This window comes from Vicugna pacos, chromosome X (genome assembly GCF_048564905.1).
Source record: "Vicugna pacos chromosome X, VicPac4, whole genome shotgun sequence".
Taxonomy (NCBI): domain Eukaryota; kingdom Metazoa; phylum Chordata; class Mammalia; order Artiodactyla; family Camelidae; genus Vicugna; species Vicugna pacos.
The window spans coordinates 73,860,867-73,884,225 of record NC_133023.1 but is presented as its reverse complement, the minus strand read 5'-3'; the positions used below and the strand labels follow the sequence as shown (position 1 = coordinate 73,884,225).

The 23,359-nt window shown below is 34.8% G+C and overlaps 1 protein-coding gene across 5 annotated transcripts in view; it reads right to left on the bottom strand.

The window, feature by feature from the left end:
• DIAPH2 (diaphanous related formin 2) overlaps window positions 1-23,359 on the bottom strand; it is a 784,101-nt gene that overhangs the window by 414,430 nt on the left and 346,312 nt on the right. The gene's annotated exons all lie outside the window — the stretch shown is intronic.

Below are 23,359 nucleotides of genomic sequence, written 5' to 3'. Positions count from 1 at the left end.
GCGGATAAATTTCTGACTGTGGTTGTTATAGCACCAGTTTATCCTCTCTTTCTCCTCCAAAACTTAGCAAAAAACAAACTACAATTTATGTGAATAAATATATAAATATATTTAGTTTCTATGGACTCCAGTACATAAATGTTAAATTAAAAAAAAATATGACAACAAATAACATTCCAAAACTGACTAACTTTCTGGGCTTTAAACACATAGTATAATTTTTTAGTTTTATTTCCTATCATGATAATTAGTCAATTTATATAAAAAATAGAAAATACTAGGTAGAATTAACTCAGGTATAATAATAATAATAATAATAATAATAATAATAATAATAATAATAATATCAACTCTACCCTTTATAATTGGCAAAATTTGGAATCATCTTCAATCTTATAAACCACACCAAGCCTTAAAAAGAATCTCCGTTTATAATATCTGTATTCAAATACAGTACTACATTCCTACTTTAATGGAGAACCAAGCAAAAGTGATGAAGTCTTTATTATTGTCAAATTAAATAGACTTTAAATCACAAGAGGGTAACAAGAGACAAGGATATTACATATAAAAAGTTTCAATTTATCAAGAAGATATAATTATTACAAACACATGCCCATCTAAGAACAGAGTTCCAAAATATATGAAGTAAAAACTGACAGAATCGAAGGAGGAAATAGACAGTTCTACAATAATAGTTGGAATATTCAATAACCAACTTTCAATAATGGACAGAACAAGTAGACAGAAGAATAACAAGGAAATGGAGAATAATACTATAAACTAATTAGACCGAACAGATATATACAAAACACTCCACCCAACAACAGCAGAATATACATTCTTCGCAAGTGCACATGGAACATTCTCAAAGATGAAGCACATGTAAGGCCACAAAACAAGGCCTAATAAATTTTAAGACTGAAATCATACAAAGTATCTTTTGTGATCATTATGGAATATAACTAAAAAGAAATAACAGAAGGAAAAGTGGAAAATCCACACAAGTATAAAGAAATACACAACATACTCTTAAACAACCAGTGGGTCATAGAAGAAATCACAAGGGAAATTAGAAAATACCTTGAGATGAAAGAAAATGAAAACACAAAATGCCAACACTTATGGAATTCAGCAAAAGTAGTGCTAAGAAGGAAAATTACAGCAACAAACTCGCTAAAAAAGAAGAAAGATCTCAAATCAATAACCTAACTGTATACCTTAAAGAATGAGAAGAGCAAACTAAAGCAAAGCTAGCAGCAGGAAGGAAATAATAAAGATTAAGGCAGAGATTAAAAAATAGAGAACTGAAAACCAATAGAGAAAAATCAATAAAACTAAAAGCTGATTTCAAAATTGACAAATCCTTAGCTAGATCAACTAAGAAAAAAAGAGAGAAAATTCTAATAACTAAAATCAGAAATAAAAGCTGGGACATTACTACTGATTTTATAGAAATAAAAAGGAGTACAAAAGGATACTACAAATAACTGTATACTAACAAATCCTAATCTAGAAGAAATGGACAAATTCCTAGAAACACATGTGAATGAAAAATACTGCAAACCATATCAGTAAACAGAGAATGCTGAAGCCATCAAGTCATCAGCGGCTGCCGCTGCCCCCCAGTGAAGACAAGCCTGCAGCCCAACCTCTGCAGCCACTCACAGTGGTGCACCCTGAGGGGACTTAGAATAAGAAAGGACAGGGCACTGGCCCTAGATAGCTAGGTGCCTGTCAAAGGAATGAATTCAATGAGCCCGAATGCTTGATCCCTCCCGTACATAGAAAAGCAGTAAATTCTTTAACTTGAGATGCCTGGTATATTTTAGCTAACAAGTAATCTTTTATTGTTCCAACAACCTGATCTTTGTTGTAAAACTCCTATATATCCTAGCTCCTCCCCTACCTCTTCGGAGCAGTCCCTCAGAGCGATATAAGAGGCTGTCATCCCGGCTCGAGTCCTCCCACCAAATAAAACATTAACTCTCAACTTTTAGGTTGTGCATTTATTTCAGTTGACACACACAAACTACCAAAACTGATTCAAAAAATGTTTTTGAAAATTGGAGACCGACAAGCAAGTAGATTGAACCAGTTATCAAAAAACTCCAAAGAAGAGCCCAGGGCCTGATGAATTCACTGGTGAATTACACACAATATTTAAAGAAGAATTAACATCAATCCTTTTCAAATTCCCCCAACAAGAAAAATAAGAGGAGAAAACGCTTCCTAACTTACACTATGAAGCCATCACTCATTACCTTACTCATTACCCTTTGACTTAAAACTACAGGCCAATATCCCTTAATGAACACAGACTGAAAATTTCTGGGAAAAAAAAAAAAAAACTAAGAAAACCACACATATGCACTAGTAAACTGAATTCAGCAACATATTAAAAGGATTATATGCCATAATTAAGTGGGATTTATCCTTGGAATGCAGGGGTGATTCAATATATAAGAACCATTCAATGTAATACACCACATTAATAGAATAAAGGGGGGGGGAACCACATGATCATTTCAACTAATGCATAAAAAGCATTTGACTAAATCCAACACGTTTGTGAGAAAAAAATACCCTTTAAATCAGGAATAAAAGGAAGCTTTCTCAATTAAAAGTCATATATGAAAAAGTCACAGTTAACATCATACTCAATGGTAAAGACTGAAAGCATATCTGCTAAGAACAGGAACAAGGCGAGGATGCCTGTTTTCACCACTTCTATCCATCATAGTCCTGAAAGTTCTAATCGGAGCAATTAGGCAAGAAAAAGAAGTAAAAGGCATCCAAAATGGAAAAGAAGAAAAAAATAATGTCTCTGTTTGTCAAAAACATGAAAGAATCCACCAAAAAACTGTTAGAGCTAATAAACGAATTCAACAAAGTTTCAGGATACATAATGAACACACACAAATCAGTTCTATTTTTATGCACTAGCAATGAACAGCCTGAAAGGAAGTTAAGAAAACAATTCTGTTTACAATGGAATTTTTTAAAGCACCCATAATGAGATACCATTTCATACCCACTAGAATGTGTAGCATCCAAAAAATAGGAAATAACAAGTGTTGGTGAGGATGTGGAAAAATACGAAGCCTCATGCATTGCTGGTTGGAATGTAAAATGACAGAGACACTGTGGAAAACAGTTTGATGACATCTTAGAAATTAAACATGGAATTACTGTATGACCCCACAATTCCACTCCTAGGTATGTACCAAAAAGAACTGAAACAGTGTCTCAGACACTCGTATGCAAATGTTCATAGCATCATTATTCAGTAGCCAGAAGGCAGAACAACCTACTTGTCCATCAACAGATGCATCGATAAAATGTGGTACATACATACAACAGAATATTATCTGGCTGAAAAAGGAAGTTTTGATACATGCTAAAACATGGATGAAACTTGAGACTATTTTGCTTAGTGAAATAAGACAGACACAAAAGGACAAATATAGTATGAACCCACTTATGTGGTATCCAGAATTGACAAATTCTTAGAGACAGTAGAATAGAGATTAGCAGGCGCTAGTGGGGCAGAGGGGAATGGGGAGTTACTGCTTAACAGGTATGGTGTTTCTGTTTGGGATGATGAAAAAGTTCTGGAAATAGTGGTGATGATCAAACATCAGTGTAAATATATTTCATGCAACTTAAACTGTACACTTAAAAATGGGTAAAACGGTACATATTATGTCATAGATTTTTCCACATCAAAAAAAAAATCACCAGAAATCGACACAACATTGTAAACTGACTATACTTCAATAAATATATATATATATATATATATATAAAGAGTAGGCAACAGCTTATAAGTCCCATGGAAAACAACCATATCTTGGTCTACTATGAGACTTCTTTGGTTCTCTCCATTTACCTTTCCTCTCACTTAATTTTGCATTTCCATTAAGCTCTACACCTGCAATGGCACTCATTCTGTAAGTGATGACACCAAAGATTTAAAGTATCATGCCCTTTGACTTAAAAGAAATATCAATATTGCTATACCAACATGTACATATAATCAAATCAAATTAAGAACAGCTACTATTTTGCTTCATTAATATCATTTTCTCTTATAGAATAAAAACATAAATAAATACCAAGGTCTTATGTCTATTTTTCTAGAATATTTTGATGTATATAAAGTAATTGGGTTTTTTAAAGCTTTTTCTCTGTTAATGGGACTTTTTGTGAAGTATGTTATTAAGAAAAACAAAGGATCAGACTGGTAACTTGTATAACTTTCACTACAGGGAAACTCAATTAGAATGATTAAGAACACTATTAAAATTATTAAAAATATCAATTCTGCATATTTCAAACGCTCCATCTCAATTTTAAGTTTTAACTGTGAAAACAAGCGTTAGAGAGTAAATCAAGCCTAAAATAGAATTTTAGCTCAGAATGTAAAATTTGTCATTATTTTGCTTCTGTTTCCTCTATAGGCAACCCGTTAACTCATCTTTACAATGCAGGCTCCACAGTAGGTGACATCTCTTTTCTCTCTCTGTTCAGCTCTCTGAAATATTTAACACGTTCAGTGGGCTTAGATGTATTCTGATTCTGGATAGGATTTTATGACTGAGTTACAAGCTTATATAGCTGCCAGTGCTTAGTAGGCTCTGTTTGTGAATAAGGTTTAGAATAAACCTCTCAGTGTGTGACAGGTGCAGACTCCTATTACAGTACTTATTGCTTAATGAGCACACTCTAGAACCCAATGTTGCAAGTGGCCATCATAGCCACCACTTAAAGATACCTGATTTTTTTTTACATACATACTAAACTTTATAGACAAAAATGTAGTATAAGATTGGGCATTAATCATGTTTTCATGCACATAGATTCCTGAATAGCCAAGAGAGAGACATAACGATACTCATTTGCATCCACTCTGTCACCTACTCTTCAAAAGCATGTCAAGAGAGAAAAAAGACAAATCTTCAAGGCACAGTTTGAGACTAATGTGGACACTCCTTGGAATCATCTGGAAGTCTGTCTGTAACACCTCCTGGGAGAGAAATGTCCCACCTAATGGAAGGGAAGCATGTATCACGCAGTCATGATGGACCCAGTCAGAAAGCCTAGCTTTTGGAAAGCATCAGAGCGATTCTGAGTGCAGTGTATTTGTTTCTTGGATGTGTCTCTAGGCCTGGCCTACCCACCCCTCACACAGTCATATGTTTGAGTGCTGTGGCAAGGGAGCTGTGGGATGAACATAGCTTTGGTATCTCTCAAATCAAGTACGTTAAATGAGAGAAGGGAAGAAACCTATGTTTCTGTACTTGGCCATAGAACACCCCACCGCCTTGGCATCGAGTGGGCTTCAGTATCCATCAGCGGTGCTCCATGAGAAACTCCTCCTCTCCCCCCACATACAGTCATCCCTAGGAAAGGGTCCCAAACAGGAAGTGAGAAAGTCACCCACAGCCACTACACAGAAGCTGCCAAAATTAGCTCTTGAGATGTATAAAATAGTCCCCGAGAGCCCCAGAAACATCTAATGTAGGTGATTTAGAAAAGAGTTAGGGTCTTGCAACGCCAGCTAGAAGCAAGAGGGAGAAAAATATAAGTGAAACTGATATTGACTAGGCTAGTGGTTAAAAGTCCCATTGCTCAAGGACGCTGTATGTAGAAAATTTTAAATAGCTTTTGACTTAAGCTGCCGTACTGATATGACTGCTACTTACATTCTCTAAATAAATTGCAAAGATGAGTTCAGACACCCTCTACACTGTAAGGGGGGTGCTCATAATAGCAGAGGCTACAAGTTATAAATTATTAAATACAACTTAGATTCTGACAAACCATGAGTTAATAGGCAAATATCCTATGAAGTTTTGATTCTTCACCCCACCCCACCCCCACTGTTCCTGCTTACTACTGAGCATCTTTTTTCAAATATTGTAAGATTTGTGTTTAAAAGATCAATTCTGGGTCAGTATGAAAGCCTCATCCCAGAAAATGTCAATGAGCTGAAGTTCACAGAGAAAACAACAAAGGGGAAAGCAGTAACTCTGTCCCCAAATGAGCAGATTTTTCTTCATCTTCTACACATCACAAATTCTCTTTCTGATGACTGTCACAGTTATCTGAAGGGATTTCTCCTAACAGATCATAGGCTTTTAACTACTTTTTACATTTCTGCAATTACTCTATAACTTCCAAAACTTTACTTCCTTTAAATGTTAATTGCACACTTAAAGGTTAGTTAAGTGAAGGTATTGAACCATAATGCCCTTTCCTTTTTGCCAAAACATAACCTTTCGTTTTTGTCTTCTATCTCATTAAGTCATTTGAATAGTAGGAAAGCTAAGTTAGGTGAGTTCGGTTCACTGTGATTAAGTCTATAGTTCCCCAGGTAAATGGATTGGGGCCAATATTTCTTGATAAAAATTTATTATCTATTTCTTTGAAAAATATATTATTACAGCCTATATATAAATCCATATTTACTTATATATATATATATATATACATACATATATATATATATATACACATACATATATATATATACACACACACACACAGGATTTTATTTTTATATATAGGAGATATATATATATATATATATATATATATATATATATATATATATCAATATATCAGTATTATTTTAACTTATGGTGTCAATTTTTTTAAATCCAGGTAAGAAACATTTCCCCCAAAGTTTTGTATAAATCTCTGTGATCTTAATGCAACCCCCCTTCCCCTAATTTTGCCTGCTCAAAAAACTCAATCCCCTAACTATTATAATTTATTATATGTTTTCCAACTCTTTCTGATGGCATATGCCTTAAATTGTGTATGTGTGTATTTAATCTTTTTAAATCACATTCATGTGTTCTTGTTCTTTGAATTAAAGGGCACACACTTTGATAGCAGGCCTGGTTCTAGACTTACTTTGTGTTTCACCCATCCGTTCAGCTAATATATACTGGCTGCCAACTATGTGACTGCCATCATGTTAACCATTAAAGATTCTGCCCTCATGAAGAGTACAGGTTCAGAAAGGCTGTGTATACTCCTGCTTGCACAGTGGAACCAAAAATCAACATTTGACTGAAGGTAATTTGTGCTGCATTTGCTCCAAAATACATTTCTTGCCAGGTGGTCATGCTACAATTCTCTCCTTTTGGTTTGGAATTCCTAACATTTCTGTAACTCCTAAAATGGACCCTAAGAGTCCACTAAGATATGTTAAAATGCTGATAAAATGGCCTAAAGCTTTCAAAGGGAGCTTTTCTAGCCCTCTTCATGCAGCCACTCCTTTTAAAAAATGTTAGTTGATTAAAGGACATACAAGCATTGAAAACCTGATGAGAAAATTCGTGACCTTGGAGTGTAACAATCCTAACTTACAAAAAGGCAGCCTTTTCCAGGGGTCCTACCTATTTAATCTTCAACTTGGCCCAGGAACTTTTCAGTATCACTTCAGCACTAATAACATCCAATGAACAGCTCCAGCCCTCACCACTCTTGACCATCTCCAAGTTCCATGTTTCTAATTGACAGTCCATCCTACCTAGATGTCTCATCATTAACTTAGACAGCACAAATCTAAAGGAGACTTCATCATGACTTTGATCCCTCATCCCTACTTCTTATAAGCTTCTCCTAAAGGCCCCATTCTGCCAACAGAACTGGCATCCTCTCCAACTTCTAAGCTTTCTTAATGGGCACTTGTCACTCAGTCACAAGTTCTGATGATTCTTTCTGTCAAAAATCACTTTTGGGTTCAACCCTTCTTTTAAATTCTACAGCCAAAAATCTGGGCCAGAGAAATCACTTGTATCTAAACTTTCCTAATTTAAGTTCAGTTAAATTCCTCAAAGTGTTCTAGCTTTGTATTAGACTATCGGAGATATATTTACAATGTCTATAATTATAAAAGGAAAAATTGTGACTACTTTGTACATAAAAATTTCAACTCCCACTAATGTCATGACCCATTTGCAGAAGAAATGTATTGCTTTCTAAAATAATGTATATGATTTACAATTAATCTGAAAAGTATTCATTCCTTTGATGCTAATTATCTTTTATTTTGTTTATGTCCCACTTTATATTCAAAAATAAAACTAGGAAATCACATTAAACATAAAAGGTGAGTTTTAGGATTAAAAAAATATACAGAATGAATGACTCACTATGAATACTGAATAGCATATGAGGTGGGTATGGCCCTGTCTAAATGCAATATATTCCTCCTAAGTATAATACAACTGTTATCCATGTTATTAATATTCCTTTACAAATTATGTAGCTTTCATGTATTTTAAATTAACATATTTCAAATTAAACATAAAATATCTTCTCATTATAAGGGGACAAACTGATATTCTCAGACATATAATAGAAGAGGTTCGTATTAGTTAAAATAGGTGACAGGTGTACAAAAAACAAAATCCTATTTTGCCACACTCTGCTTTCAATACATATCACCTTATCATGGCCATGACAAACAGGCACAAACAAATGCAAGGACGCATTACTATAAAATACAATATATAAATGTTTCCAAAGCTGAATCCTACCCCAAGAGTCAAGACATCTATCTAGGATAACTGTAGAGTCTGAAGGGTGCTACCATCAATAGTATACAGTATACAGGGGTGTATACTAATGCCTTAGCCAATCATTTCACTTTAAGAAGTCAGTGTTTCTCCTCCATGATTTTTGTCCGGGCATATGAAACGATGCAAACCTACACAGAGTATGAAAACCAGCACACCAACAGAATGTCCATGTAGTCAAACGAAACGTGCCACATCAGAATGCCACCTATGCAAATCCAAAGGTAGAAACACTTCACCATCTAGGAAGACAATCCACACACAAACAGGAGGTTGCCTCTACTTCCGAGATCATCATAGTACCAGTATATCATTGCAATTAGTACAAAAGAGTGGTAATAGGAACATTTATGACTGGCGATTGGTAAGTATTTACTTCCCTGTTTTTATAAGTGTATGTGTAAGTATAAGTATTCCATGTAAGTACTGGTCATAGATGCCTGCATCCAAAACAAATGTAGTATACAGTCATGCCTTAAAGAAACAGAAAGTCAGTGTGAAGCATCTCTAATACCCTGAACATTTTTTGACACATCAAGTTATCCATGTCAAGCTGACAACATGTTTTCTAAATAAGCAGTAACAACATTTGGCATCTGTGGAACTTAAAACACAAGGATCCAAACATGGAGGCAGATTAGCATTATCTAATATATTTCTTCTGACTTCCCACTAAAAGAGTCATCAAGATACCTTAGAAAAGACTTCTGTTGCTAGCTGATTAGTTACCCTAGTCAACTGGGTAGTCACGTTGACTAGGGACTGTCAATTTACAGAACACATAAAATTCTTTAAAAATACCTTTAGATGAAAAGCTAAGCTGTCAAGAAATTAAGGAATATTCCCCTCCCCTCAAGGAAAGAAAACTAAAGGAAAGCATTAATCCAGAGACATAACCAAACACTAAAGGCCAAGACTGCCCTAGGAACATCCACCAATCTCCACTGGTCTAAACTTTTTGGTTTTAATGGGCCTCAAACATAGGATGGTACACAAAGCATAGATTTTTAACAAGATATGGGCAAGTTCAGTTCCTGATGTAAATCTAAAACCCCAAGACATAACATCCCCAATGAAGGACTTACTTTGAAGAAAAAAAAAACCAACAATAAAAACAAAGCCCACCCACAGAGAAAAATAATATGAAATCTTGTCTGTTTTGCCTTCACTCTGGGTTTAGGGGTAAGGGATTTCTCCCCTGTATACTTCTCACCACAAGACAGCCCCCATGCAGATTTTTTGGTCAGAAATTAAAATACCTAGTGGCCAAAAAAAAAAAATGCTGAGAATTTAGATTTCAAGTGGTTACTCTTTAATAGTGTTCTCATAGAACCAGCAGTAATTCATGCAAATTTCCAAGAAGAAAAGTACCTTGAAACTTCGTTTTCAAAATATTTCCACAGATAAAGATTCAGCAATCATTAGTTCACAATGAAAACACAGATTATACGGAAAGAAGCAAACAAACATTAGTACGAGTCAGAAAAAACAAACAGAATTAGACCTATTAAGATGTAAGACATAATATTCAATAAACAAAGAATCTCTGGATAGAAGAGATATAATAAGTGACATTAGAAACTCTTTGGATAGGTAAAACAGAAGATTAGGCACAGATCACAAAAGAATCAGTAAACTAGAAGATAAGCCTTAGAAAAATATGCTGGAGCACAGTACATAAAGACAAAATACAAAAGAGATGTTAAGTAAACAAATAAACAAACAAACTAAAACACAGTGCGAATGTTTAAAACATGCTCAAATGAGGGGAGGGTAATAGCTCAGTGGTAGAGTGCACACTTAGCATGCACAAGGTCCTGGGTTCAATCCCCAGTATCTCTATTAAAAAAATAAATAAGTAAAAAATAATAAATGAAATATGCTCAAATGGAGTTACAGAAAGCAAGAATAGAGAACATGGGAGAGGGATAATATTCCACATGAAAATGGAATAATTTTCCAGAATTGATGGAACAGAACAATCTTTAAATTCAGGAAGCCCAATGAATCAAGATAAACAGGATGAATAAAAGAAATTCACACAAGGACGCATTCAGTAAAACTACAGAACAACAAAGACAAAAAGAAGATCAAAAAATAGAATAGATAGGTCAGTTCCAGGGAATGTTAGTTTTGACTACAGCTTGCTTAACAACAATTGAAGTCAGAATATGGTGAAATAATTTGTTCATACTGCTGAGAAAAAACTGATTTGCAAGCTAGAATTATATACCCATTGAACATATATATCTTTTAATATAAGGTGAAATAAGTACATTATCAAACAAATAAAAATAGTGTTTACTGTGTCCAGAATCTCACTAAAGTTACTTTAAAAAGATGTATTTCAGTAAGAAGTAAAGTGATCTTAGGAGGAAGTCCTGTCATATAAGAAGGAAGGTATTCATGTAAGTGAAATACGTGAGTAAATACAAGAAAACATCCATGGGACAGCCAAAACAATGTCTAACGTGTTAAATTTTTTTAAAAATTCAAAATATGGAACAAGAGATAAATTAGGAGGGTGTCAAAAATGTTTTTAAAAGTCATGAAAAAGGATTTAAATAGTACTTAAATGCCATGTTCACAGACAGGAAGAATTAAATATCATACAGATCTCAATGTACCCAACTCTATCCAGAGAGTTTATGTAATTCCAAAAAAAAAAAAAAAAAAAAAAAAACCCTAACAATTTGTGTTGTTGCTGGAACTTGACAAGCTGACTATAAATTATTTACAAGGCTGAATGAAGAGAGTAATCAACACACTCCTGGAAAACAACAAGAATGTAGGCTGAATTCCCCTGGCACATATCAAATTTTATTACAGTTAGATAATTAAAGAGTGTGTGAGATTAGTACAAGGACAGACACATGGGTCAATGGATCAGACCTGAAACTCCAGAAACAGAGCCATACATACTTGGAAACTTCATATATAACAGAAGCAACATTACAAAAATTAGGGAAAAGATGGCTTATTTAATAATGCGGGCACAATAGTTACTCATATGTAAGAACATGAAATTAAATCTGTTTCTTACAGTATACACAAAAATCAATTCCAACCCAAGGTAAATGACAATCTCCTTAAAACATTAAGAGGAAAATATAAGGAGAACACTTCTATGACCTTAGATAAGAAAGGAATTTCTTAAATCAGACACAAAAAACCCAAAGACTCAAAGAATATCAACAGCTATTCATGAAAAGATGCTATGAAGAAAATGGAAAGCCAAGAAAATGGGAAAATATCTGCAACACACAGCAAGAAAGAAATTACTACTCCAAATATATTAAGAACTTACACAAAACAAAGAAGATAAGCAATACAATAGGATTTTAAAAATGGACAGGAGACTCAATCAAGCATTTTACAGAATACAAAACACAAATGGCCCATAAGTGGTCCACAAATAGCCCCAAAGAGACTCAGCTTCATTAATACTCAAGGGAAAAAAATTAAGTGAATACAAAAATGAGACGCTTCCTTCACATCTGCCAAAGAGGCAAACATATAAAATTTCTACAATATCAAGTATGGTCCAGGGTGTAGAACATTGGTTTTCAATACCACATTCAAATAAAAACAACCTTGGAAGCTTAAAAAAATGATACACTCAAAATGGCCAAAGCAACCTTGAAAAAAATGAACAAAGGTGGAGCCATCCCACTTCTTGATTTCAAAATGTACTACAAAACTACAGTAACCAAAGCAGCATGGTACTGACATAAAGACAAACATATAGTACAATGGAAAATGACTGAGAGCCTACAAATACATCCACGCATATATAGTCAACTGATCTTTGACAAGGATTCAAGAATGCATGATGGTGAAATTATAGTCTATTCAATAACTGGTGCTGGGAAAACTGGATATCCACATAACAAAAGAGAAAGAAAAAGAAGGAAAGAACGAAGGAAGGAAGGAAAGGAAAGGAAGGATGGAAACAAGGAAAGAAGGAAGGAAGGAAGGAAGGAAAGAAGGAAAGAAGGAAAGAAGGAAAGAAAGAAAGAAAGAAAGAAAGAAAGAAAGAAAGAAAGAAAGAAAGAAAGAAAGAAAGAAAGAAAAAAGAAAGAAAGAAAGAAAGAAAGAAAGAAAGAAAGAAAGAAAGAAAGAAAGAAAGAAAGAAAGAAAGGAAGGAAGAAAGGAAGAAAGAAAGGAAGAAAGAAAGGAAGAAAGGAAGAAAGAAAGGAAGAAAGAGAGTTGGACTTCTATTTTACAATTAAGAAAGAATCAATTCAAAGTGGATCGAACACTTAAGCATAAGACCTGTAAACACAGAGGAACAGTTGCATAATATTGGTCTTGGCAATGATTTCATGAATATGATACCAAAAGCAGAGGAAATCAAAGCAAAAATAGACAGGTGGGACTACATCAAACTAGAGAGCTTCTCTGCACAGCAAAGGAAATAATCAACAGAAAAGGAAATCAAGGAATGGGAGAAATATTTGCAACCCATAAATCTGACAAAAAGTTAATTTCCAAAATATGTAAGGAATTCCTGTAACACAATACCAAGAAACCAAATAACCCTGTCAAAAAATGGACAAAAGACTTGAAAAGATATTTCTCTAAAGACATACGAATAGCAGCCAACTTATAAATGAAAAGGTGTCTAATAGCACTAATCATTAGGGAAATGCAAATCAAAAGTATAATTAGATACCACCTCACACTTGTAAGAATAGCTATTATAAAACACACATAACAGGTGTTGGTAAGAATTGGGGAAAATTGGAAACTGTACCCTGTTGGTAGAAGTATAAAACAGTGCAGCCACTATGGGAAACAGTATGGCAGTTCCTCAAAATATTAAAAATAAAACTATCATATGATTCAGCAATCACACTTCTGGGTATACATCCAAAAGAATTGAAATAAGGATCTGGAGGAGATATCTGCACTCCCATGTTAACTGCAGCATTATTTATAATAGCCAAGATATGGAAACGAGTCAATTGTCTACTGACAGATAAATGGATAAAAAAGTGACATATATGTATAAACACACACACACACACACACACACACACACACACACACACACAGGAATATTATGCAGCCTTTAAAAAGAAGGGAACCTTACCATTTGCGACAACATGGATGAAGCTAGAAGACATTATGCTAAGGGAAATACATTAGTCACAGAAGGAAAAACACCACATCACTCCATTTATACAAAGTATGTAGAATAGGTAAACTTATAGACACACAAAAGAGAATGGTGATTGTCAGAGATGAGAGGAGGGGGAAATGTGGAGTTGTTAAATGGTTATAAAGTGACAGTTACACAAGGTGAATAAGTTCTGGAGATCTACTGTACACCACTGTGGCTATCGTTAACAACATGGTATTATGTACTCAAAAATCTGTTAAGAGGGTAGATCTCATATTAAGTGTTCTTACCGCAAAAACAAAAAGCAAGTAAATGGACACAAACAAACTCTTGAAGGTGATGGCTATGTTTATTATTTTGATGTGCTGATGGTACCATAGGTATATGCGTATGTCCCAACTCACTAAATTGTATACACTAAATAAGTACAGTTTTTGGCATATTGATTATATCTCAATAAAGCTAAGGGGAAAATGGTACCTGGGTCCCATTCCCCCAAATTATGATTTAATTGGTCTGGGGTGGGGGTTCAAGACAATGGTATTTTCCTAAGTTTCCCTAAATGATACTAATACACAGCTGAGTTTGAGAATTACTCATTTAAAGCAAGGAGAATTCTCATACAGGGTTGGGAGGAGGATAAATTGGTGTAAGCACTCCAGAAAATAATTTGATAATTATTTGGTAAAGCTGAAGAAGCATGCACTCCACGACCCAGGAATTACAAGACTCTAGAACCAGTCTCAAACTATGGTGGACTCTGGAATCACAAGGAGAGCAAGTTAAACAAACATTTCTGGGCGCTGCCTGCAAAGTTTGATTCAGCAGGTCTGGGTTAGGGGGTGGCGATTCTGCTTTTCTAACATGTACCCTGATGCTGCTGAAGCTGCCCGACCAGCAATCACACTCTGAGAACTACCGATCTGAAGGAGTTTTTCAAGATTTGCACCGAGAGACGTGTATAAGAATATTCACAGCAACATTATTTCTACTAGCCATCTTAATGATAATAACAATACCAACAACAATAATAAAACAAAAACTTAGGAGCAATCCAACTGCTTACTGACAGGATGGAATATTCATACTATGGAACACTATACCATGGCAAAATGAAAAAAAAATGGTTACATATATCAAAATATATGACTCTCAAAAAGATTGTGAAAAAACTAATAATAGAACAGGTATGCAGAATGATTGCACTCATCCAAAGTTTAAAAAAGGGCAAAAACTAAACATATTTTAGGGATCTATCCATATGTAGTAAAATTATACAGAAAAGCATAAGATGATGAGGCCAAGATTCAGAATGGTGGTTTCTTCCAGAGGGAAGGGATAAACAATGGGCTTCACTGATACCAGTGACGTGGGCACATAGGGTTACGTGCGATTAACGCTATGCTTTGAAGTACATACATACAGCCAAATATTAGAGAAGTAGCCCACATGATTTTTTATAAAAGTCAATTCAATCTTCTGTCCTCAGATATTCTTGATCATTCTTGGAGCATTTACATTGTCTCCTGAAAACTTTACAATTTAGGGGGGTTGAGGGGATAAATTGGGAGTTAAAGATTTGCAGATACTAACTGATATATATAACAGATAAACAACAAGTTCATACTGTGTAACACAGGGAACTATATTTGATATCTTGTAGTAACTTATGGTGAAAAAGAATATGAGAACGAATATATGTGTGTTCATGTATGACTGAAGCATTGTGCTGTACACCTGAAACTGACACATTTAAACTGACTATGCTTCAAGAAAAATATATATACAAAAACTTTACAGTTTGGGACCTAGGCTTCTCTTCATCCGATTCAAGTCAATATTGATTTCTTCTGTTGAGCCATTCAGGGACATTCTTCAGCTGGTCACCGTTATCTAGATAATGACTCTTCACACTTGCCAAGTCTAGACTTACTCATACAGGCTTAGTAATAATCCCCAAGGCTTTAACTCATCTAGTTCAAACTTTTTCGTTTTTCTAAGGAAAAATAATTGTTGGCTTTGGGCTGACTCTTTCCAAACATCTCATACATTTCCACATGGAGAAGTGTCAACTGAGTTTAAGAAGAACGAGATAAGAGACAGTGAGATGACCGTGAACAACTCTTCTGCTTAGGCATTCATTTGTATCATAGACTGAGGGGAGCTAGTCAAACAAAAATTGAAGAAATCCTACAATAAATCAGAAACCTGGTTTTATCTGAAATATTTCCTCCTCGAAGCATTATTCAAATTATCTATGAAAATAACCCATAAATATATTTGGCCTGGGGCACTGAGTTTTTAAACCAAGAACAGTCTCCACTGCAATCCTCAAAAATTGATTGTTTTTCCCAAGTAGTCACATGTGTTAATGTTTATTTATAAACACGCATTGAGCAAACTTCACCACCACTCTACCATCAAATACGAAGCAATTGATTAGATTATATGCAGAGAGGATCTGGAATATATGCCAATGTTAAATTCCACAAAAATAACATGATTATTAATTTTCACAGATAAGACCATATATCAATATAGGGTGACTGAATATATTTGTTACCCCATGCCTGGTTTCTCTGTTGGTTAGGCACAGTTTATCACTTTGGGGAATCTTGGCTTCACTCAGACACAGTACCAACTCCAAGCACCCACTCCTATGTGTCTGCTCACTCCATCATCAACTAATTATCCATTCTCTGAAAGTCTGCCATCTTTATGACACACGACCTGTTGACAATTCTGAGGAGACCTGGGCATAAGATCAGATAAGGGAAGTCTAGATGTTCAGGATCTAAAGACAAAAACAGGTAAACATTTCCAAACTCCTGTTTAGGTAAGCTCAACTCTTCTCTATACTGGTGACATGTCCCCTTGTCCAGTGGGGAAGCATATGTTCACACTGTATGCATCCTGTGCAGAATCTGCTCTTTACATTAGTTTGGATGTTCTATGTGGATTTAAAGCAACTGATAACAAAAGGTTCACTATGTGTGATGTTGCTCTTCGCCAACAGAAAAACTCTTCATCTGAAAGTAGCCATGATTTTGTTTTTTAAATTACATACATCAAGGAACTTACATAAATTGGACCTTGCGGCTGCTCCCTTTGTATGTAGTGTGCCAAAAACACTGTTTGCATAAATTTATGCTAATGGAGACCACCAGTATCCACACTCCCTCCAAATAGGCAATCAAGGACCTGGGAAATTGCATAGACTAGGATAGTTTTCACTTCTCAGTGCAAAAGGACTTGCAGAGGACAGTCAACAATGACAGAAATGTTTAGGACTGACAGAAACATCTAGTACCAATCATGACTTTATATAAGTACTACTTGACACTCTGTGCAATCTCATAAGGACCTTTGACTCAACAAAGGAGGTTGGTATGGTTCTTATAATTCTCAGAAATCCATGAGAGAGAGCACAGACTTACACAGTCAAGGGGAAATCCATAACTCTGACACCAATCTTAGCATGGACTGCTCACCCTCTCAATATGGCCCTGCCCAGACAGTCAGTCTAGCAATCTGACGATCTCTAATTTAAAGTGCCACCAAGTGACATGATATAAAAATATTTATCATATAAACAGAACACTATATCATGTATCAGACTCGATCTACAAGAACTTTTAAAATGACTAAAATCAGAGAATGCTTATGATACAGTTCAGAATGTCAGCATCACATGAAAAGATCATTTTCAAAGACCATTACAAATAGCTATGAATACCATAGTACAAATGAGCGGATGAAGAATGAAGGCAACATTCAGTTTGGTGTAGAAGTAGGGTATTTCTAGGAGAAGGTGAGCTTAACTCATGTTTTGAAAGATATCTAAAAGATGGAAGGACATGGGCAAAGGCATGGAGAAAAGCAAAGGCAAGTCCTGTACAGATTATTCAAAATCAAGACTTTTGAGGAATTCAACAAATTTTTGAAATTAACTAGAGATTCCCTACAGTCTTTAAAACAAACAACAAACAACCAAAAACAGATGGCAATCACTGCTATTGCTTCTTAAGGAAAAAAATGAATTGATGGAGGAAAAAACAAACCTAGTTGAATCAAGTAAGATGCATTGCATTGGAGGCAGCCTAGAGACAAAAGGATCAGCTAGGAAACGAAAGTAATAAAATGACTGAAGTTATGACAGATAAGTCTGCTCCTGAAGGTACAGAAGGTAAGAATGAATCTAAACAAGTGCATACTGTATAGCACAGGGAACTATATTCAATATCTTGTAGTAACTTATGGTGAAAAAGAATATGAAAAAGAATATATGTATGTTCATGTATGACTGGGGCATTACGCTGTACACCAGAAATTGATACAACATTGTGAACTGACTATACTTCCATAATATGTGTGTGTGTGTGTGTGTATACACACATATATACATAGTGGAAAAAAAGAATTAATCCAATAAATCTTCAAAGGATCAGTCAGAATGCATGGTGAACTGGGCTGAGTTTCAGGCAGAGTCAAATAAGAGAGAAGGGATGAAAAGAATTCCGGGAGAGAAGGGAGGGAGGTCTTTATTTGAGGAATGGAATGAGAAGATGAGTTCTTTTGGGGATGCTCTTTCAAGTGATGGTTTAACACTCAAGTGGAGAGTTAATTGTCTTTACTAAATGGCTAGAAAAGGTGAGACGTTAGGGCTAAGTAGATACCTAAGGGACTTGTCCATATTTGTGTTCTATTTGTTTAGTGTTTCACAGTTGACACATATGCCCATATTTGTTATACTAACCCAGTTCTTTAAGTACATATCTCTCCCCTTGTATAGGCAAGAAACTTAAGGTTAAAAGAAGATAAGTGACTTGCCCAAGTTGCACACAGTTTAAGTGACTAAAACCCAAATGCAATGCTTTTTTTTCCCACTACACCGGGAATGGCATTTTAAGAATAAACCACTGAAAGAATATGAAAACGAATATACGTATCTATATGCATCACTGGGACATTGTGCTCTACACCAGAAATTGACACACTGTAACTGACAGTACTTCAGTTAAAAAAAGAATAAACCACTGAAGAGTAAAAAGTCCAAGGAGATGATATACAATTAGTCATAGCACTCAAGGAAGAAAAGTAGACCGCTTATTTGCTTTTCCTGAGAAATAACTAATTTTTCAAGTCTATTTAACCATACACATTGAAGAAAAATTATATAATGAAGGCCAAAATATTTACTCTTATTTTTCTCAGAAAGCTGAAAGATTTCATTTCATTAAAATGTTACATCACTTTGAATCTTTCATGTTGGATAAAATAAATAATGGTCTTATTTGTATTTGAACTACACTTTCATTTTACTAAAACGCTGCTTATTAATGCAGAAATGGAATCCCAGGTCCTTTATATTGCATTAAGTAAAATTAAGTCTTTCTTTCTTGGCACCTAATTATATATTTCACAACACAAACAATAATGAATGTCAATGAAGACATTTATAATGTCTTCTAAAACTGGAAGAAAATATTTTAAAGGATAACTTAATTTGTACTCTGACATCTGATGATAGATACTATATTAACTGTTTAATTAGTCAACTTTTTGTGGCTACTTTTTATTCCTGTCCAACAGTAAACTCCCGACCTACTCACCCATCTGCATACCACAGTAAGGAAATACGCTGGCCAAAAAACAGGGGTAAAAAAAGAAATAAATGAACTGGGCATCCCATGGACTGAGCTGTGATCCCAGATTGTGTGATGTAAACCTCTTTGGGCCCCAGTTTCTCTTCCATGAAATAAGGAAAATAGATGGCGGGGAGGGTATAGCTCAAGTGGTAGAGCACATGCTTAGCATATACAAGGTCCTGGGTTCAATCCCCAGTAGCTCCTCTAAAAATAAATAAATAGGTAAACCTAATTACCCCTTCCCCAAAAATAAATTAAAAATTTTTTAAAAAAGAAAATGAATGAGAGAATTTATAGTTTAACACTAACATTTGATGGTCTCTAATTCCAAGATTGAGATACAAAGGCAAAATTAAATTTGAGTACAACGTGTCCAGTCTGGAAGACAATCATCACACCTTAGTACACATCTCATAGAAGTCTGGTTCCACAACCAGGAGAGAAGGAAAAATAAGATCTTTAAAACATTGCATCACATACAATTCTCCAGATCACATCTGCTCTCATCCTATGCTTTCCTACCATTCCTAAGAGGTTATCTTGCTTGCAAACTTTCATGTAAAGCCATATCTCAACAAGTGTCCCCTTTCCTTGCTGTCATAGCGCAATCTCATCTTATTTCTGGCCAACTGAAAACATTCCTGAAGCCACGTTTCAGCCTGGTCATCTAAGCTGGTTAGCCTCTAAATTTTTATTCTCCTTTGTGATTCTTTATTAGAACAAATACTCAATGTAGCTATTAAATCACAACTAGTTATTTGGAATACATCACAACATTTCTGAGTAACTCTTTACCATGACAAATTCTTCTATCACCAAACATTAAGAAGAAGGTCATATTCTCAATTGCAGTTACTTCGAGTTTTATAAAATACCGTGTACTAACACTCGAATACACAATTTCACTCATAGTAGATATTAGTAATTTCATAAAGCCATGACTTCATGTATGTTGTCGTCTAGTCTAAATATAAGATATAAAATTCTAATACTGTCCAACATACTAAAATAGTCCTAAACAAATAAAACACAAATGTAAAAATACCAAACACTTATCTAAAACATTTCAGATCATTTGCCCTAAGGACCTCAAATTATGATAACCTTATCTCATGCTTAATAGGAGTACAAACATTGAAAGCTAAATTTTACAACATAAAAAGGAGACATGAATAACTTAAAAGAATATAAATTCAACAGCACGGTAAAAATTGTGGGAAACAACTGGTGGAGAAAATTTTGTTTCATTTACAAGCGGAATATTAAAAACTTACAAACACTTTAAAAATATTAAAAGGTTTTGAGAACAGTGGAGAGTCTTCATTCTCACCTCTCAGAGTTGCCCACAGTCAGCTCCGCCGACCAGTTCTGTGGTAATTCAAGTCTATTTGTCTACTTGGAAGACTACATTTACTTTTCCAGCAAGCAAATGAACAGAAATACAAAATAAGGAATGTAACAGAAAGGATCAAAGAGGTTGCACTGAGGCTTCTGAATTAGCCTCTCAAAAATAGTAGACTGTTCCTAGAGATTTCCTTTGTCCCTATTTGATGTCTCTATTTCTGAGATTCCAGACAGTGCACAGAAAGGAAGAAGCCTCAGGAGAATTATTACTCTGCTGAGAATTCTTTCTATTAACATAGAAAACTGAGGGCTGACTATTCAACTGAACTTTTGGAAGGAAAATGTTTGAAAAAGGGCACACCTAACTGAACTGATCCCACTCACTTCAAAAGACTTGTTGTGCGCCTGCCATGTGACCAGCACTATGCTACAGGGACTTTTACATTTGTTATTGAACTTAATCCTGAAAACAAACCTACGAGCTACTTAGAGGATGAAGACAATGCACTAGGTGAGGTAACTTTCTCAGGTTCACATGGCTGATAAGTGGTAGAGTTAGGATTCACACCCAGCTGTCTGACTCCAAACTGAAAGTTGTTACCACATTATTATTTGCCTTACCTAAATGGCATATTAAAAAAAATAAACAAGGTTTTAAAAACTGTATGTATGTATGTATGTACGCATGTATGTATTTATTTGCTTGGCTCGTGCTTGATTTTACTTATTTTTTATGATGATCATGCTGATGCTAAACTTAATTTTATCAAAGTATAGTCAGTTTACAAGTATGGTCAATTTCTGGTGTACAGCATAATGTTTCAGTCACACATACATATATTCATTTTCATATTCTTTTTCATTATAGGTTACTACAAGATATTAAATATAGTTCCCTGTGCTATACGGAAGAAATTTGTTGTATATCTATTTTATATATAGTAGTGTGTATCTGAAAATCCCAAACTCCCCATTTATCCCTTCCCATCTCCTTTCCCCCTTGGTAACTATAAGTTTGTCTTCTATAGCTGTGAGTCTGTTTCTGTTTTGTAACATAAGGTTTTTTAAATGGTGTAAAGTGAACTGTTCAACACTATTAAGTTGTTGACGTAAAGCAAAAAACCACCTAGTATCTGATAAAGGGAAAAAAGTCAACTCACACTAATATAATGGCCTGCATTTCATGACTGAAAGATAAAGCTTATATTTTAAACAATGTTTGATTAGGGGTATTTGCAATTTAATGAGAATGAATTCTATCAGAATCGAAACTTAACAAGAAAACTTTATATTCCTGAGAAAGAGATTTTTTTAAACACATGGAATCAAGTTTTGTTTTTTAATAATCAAATGTCCAAACCTCTGTCATGAGGTTTCTAACGAACATAGAAAACAAAAGCAAACGATTGAAAGCTTAATTTCTGAAACTTTACTAACTACATTTCAGAAATAAAAACAATTCTTAAGACAGTGGTTCTCAACCAGGGACAATATTGCCCAACAGGGAACATGGGTCAATGTCTGAGGCATTTTTGGTTGTCACAACTGGCGTTGGGGGGCCTGCAATTAGTGGATAGAGGTTAAGGATAGTGCTAAACATCCTACAACTCAGATGACAGCACTCACAAATAAGAATTACTGAGCCCAAAATGTCAGTAGTGCCAAAGTCAAGGAATCCTGCCTTAAGCATAAACTTTCAGCACTTGTCAAAGACTTTAAAATTTATTTATTGTGTAATATTTAAGACATATATGTATGTTCATGTATGACTAAAGCATTGTACTATACACCAGAAGCTGGCATAACATTGTAAACTGACTATACTTCAATAAATATATATATACATATATACATATGGTGAAAAAAAAAAGACATAAAATATATACTTAAGTGATGACTCTATGTGCCTACCACTGAGCTTAATAAATAAAGAACATTCAATCTCCCTTGTGTATTCCTTCCTGACTGCCTCTCTAAAATATTTTTAAAGAGATGAAAATATCCATCATGTTATATCTATAGTATACTGTGTTAAAGCACACCATAGCATGTTAACTGTACTATATTATGTTAAATTGTACTATACCTATCATATGACTTTAACAGATTTGACTAGGTACATTTCTACCTTACATAGGAGATCTACCATCATAATAGAACACTGAAAAAAACATAAGTAAATATTTATTCCTTGTATATAGAAAGGAATGTTTTGATTACTCACTGAATACATAAAAGAAGTGGATTTACAGATATAATCAATTACAAAGGTGTTATACTTCATTAAATATACGACTATCCAACAATCTTCAGATTCAAAGCAAATCTATACAGTAAAAAAAAAAAAAGAGTAGGAAGCTAGTAGGAAAAAAGTGTGACTGTTCTGCATCTCTGTTAGTTTCATTGAGGAACTAGAGACTGGACACTCGGCCCTTCATTTCTCTTGGACTGAGATTTAGCTTTTTACCCAGAAGTAGCCTCATAACTACAAGTTAGAGTTGGGGGACGGGGGCTTGGGTCTAACCTTGCTTCTCATTTCCCAGTCCACGGTTCTGGCAGTCTGAGGAAAATGAGGGCATTTTCCTAGTTCTACAATTGCAAGGCAATTCCTGGTCTAGCCCAAACATCACCTCACTTCAACAGAC